The sequence below is a fragment of the Gekko japonicus genome, unplaced genomic scaffold, assembly GCF_001447785.1.
Source record: "Gekko japonicus isolate JY-2015 unplaced genomic scaffold, Gekko_japonicus_V1.1 scaffold7531, whole genome shotgun sequence".
In the NCBI taxonomy this organism is placed as follows: domain Eukaryota; kingdom Metazoa; phylum Chordata; class Lepidosauria; order Squamata; family Gekkonidae; genus Gekko; species Gekko japonicus.
In genome coordinates this window covers 12,861-15,409 of record NW_015175602.1, presented here as the reverse complement: position 1 = coordinate 15,409, position 2,549 = coordinate 12,861, and the positions used below count along the sequence as shown (strand labels likewise).

At 53.0% G+C, this 2,549-nt stretch overlaps 1 pseudogene; it reads left to right on the top strand.

The window, feature by feature from the left end:
- Positions 1-1,852: 1,852 nt before the first annotated feature.
- The window catches only part of LOC107122911, a 12,599-nt pseudogene continuing 11,902 nt past the window's right edge, over positions 1,853-2,549 (top strand).

The window sequence follows — 2,549 nt, the reverse complement described above, 5'->3', positions numbered from 1 at the left end:
GTGTGAGACGGGAGGCTGGACTAGGTAGATGATTGATCTGATCCAGCAGGGCTCTTATGTTCTGTCTCTCTGAGTTTGGCCTGCCATCTCGAACAAAATGGGGCCCAGTCATTGAAAGATTGTGTCCTCTCATGTAGCTTCCTCTGTCAGAAACTTCGGAAAGGATAGTGGAGAAAACAAACCACGTTTGTCATTCCTCGGGGGAACATCTCGCCAAAATATTCCGACTAGGATGAAAGTGTCAGTAATTTTGTAAACCATCAAGACGATTTTTGCTCAGAGGCGGGTCTTTTTCCAATTGAATTTTAGAACGAATGTCGCCTCCAAATAGGGTTGCTAACCCCCCCGGTTTGCCAGGGGTCCCGTTTTTGGAGGGGTTCTATCCGCCCCCAATACCCACAGGCACCCCTCTCCCTTCTCTCTCTTGAGAGAGAGGGGTGGCTGCCTTTAAGTGCATGGACATATTCCTCCCAAGCCTTATCTCCGCTTGAGATCAGGCTTGCAGGGAAATGTCAGCTTGCACTTAAAAGGGAAATGCCGGCTGAGTACTGAGTGCATAACAGTGTTTCAAAAACTGTGTGCAACAGTTGCAAGTATAGACAGCTTCTAGAGGGGACTGGATAAACATCTGGAGCCAAGGTCCATCAGTGGCTATTAGCCACAAAGTATTGGTGGAAGAGACTGGCTGGGGCGGTGATGCTCTGTCTTCTTGATGCTTGGAGGGTAACTGAGAGGGCTTCTGGCCCTGCTGGTGGCCCTCCTGATGGCTCCTGGGTTTTGGCCTCTGTGTGACAGAGTGTTGGATAGGCCACTGGCCTGAACCACCATGACATTTTCTTCTATGTTCTGCAGGAAGGCAGCTCACAGGCTCCAAAAATTGAAACATAAAATCTATTTAGGCTGAGCCGATCCCACGGCCCACGCCTACCAGAGAAGTTATGTGTCTGTGTGTGTATGTGTATACATACACACACACACACACACATATATATATACACACACACATATCCCCATTAAATTAGGCGTAATATAGCCTGTTCCTTTGCAGTGGGATATCACATGCTTGGTGACATTTCTTTGACTTTCCCCTTTGCATCGTCTCTTCTGGGTGGCGGTCGAAAGCGAGGGAGCCAGCGGTTCCAGAGAGAGAGATGGGGGGGGGGAGGTGCGTGGGATATAATAGTAATTTCCAGCTGCCTCCCAGAAGCGCCCTCCGAATCCCCCGGGCTGCTGTTTGAGCGACAGGGAGGGGACCTGGTGATGAGTTCAAAGGAGCAGGGTGGGGGAGGGGAGCTGTCATCCCAGACCCCCAGCAGGGAGGAAGGGGTGGTGGTGGAGGGAAATCCCCCCCCCCGCAGTTCTCGGTTTTGCATTGGAGAGAGCGACGATGTCCCCACAACGGCTCGTGGTGCAGAATTCAAACCCGCCACATAGAGAGGCACGTGGAGGGAGCCCGTGCCCGACTCCGGAGTCGCCCCGGGTTGCGGCTGGGAGGTTGTTCCAAAGGGCTTGCGGGGGGGGGGATACGTGGGAGGGGCTGCAAGGGAAGGCCCAACACGGAGGGAGAGGTGAGAGAGCGCCCCCTTTCCCCCCCCCAGTCGCTTCCCTGCCCCTTGGGGGGGGCTTCTCTCTCCGGGGGAAATCTGGGGTGGGGGAGGAGAGGGCGGGGTATAAATTGAATTAAGAAATTGAATGAATTGAAGTGGCTGGCGGGAATAAAGGCGACCTGAGTCACTACCTGAGTGCCCTCACCCGGAAGTGATCTTGGCAGGTCAGGGGGCAATGCTCTGGTCTTTGGGCAAAACTCTATGGTAGAAGCTAATTGCCCACAAACCGGAGCGTCATCGCTGATGTGACGCGTCACTAGGCGCCTCGCGTTTATCTCGGACGCCTTCCCTCCCCATTCCCGGTAAGTGCTTCCTAGCCGTGTAAACGGTTTCTGAATTGTTTTACTCTAATTTATATTTTATGTACTAACGTAATTATGCTGCATTTGGGTAAGGCGCCTTGGCTGGGAGGGCGGGGTAAAAACTCTGATAATAATAATAACAGTAATAATAATGTGCACCCGAACCTCCCCGGGGAGATTTGGGGGGGGTCCTGCATCAGGGAAAGCCTTTCGACACCTTTGTGTGGAACCAGGAGGCCACTGCAAAACCCTGAGTGCAGAATCTGAATCCGGCACCTCAGGAGGCTGGACAGGGATCAAGTAGCTCCAGGTTCCATAGAAACATGCATAGGATGGAGACGCAGGGAATGATGGGAAAAAGGCGTCTGGACTTTGGTTGGGGTGGGGAGGGAAGGCAGGAGGATTCCTAAAGGAAAGGCCAAGGGACAGCAAACAAGGTTTCCCTCCCTTCTTTCTTTCTCTCTCTCCCTCCCAGGCAGCAGCAGAAAAATGCCTTTGAGGCCTTCTCCGCCATCTCCTCCAGGTGCTGAAAGGAAAAGAGTCACCATGTGGCCAGCTCAGGTACTGGGGTGGGGTTTCATTGGGAAGACGTGCGGTCAAAGGGCAGAGATACTTCTTTCTCTGTTGCAGAGCTGAGCGG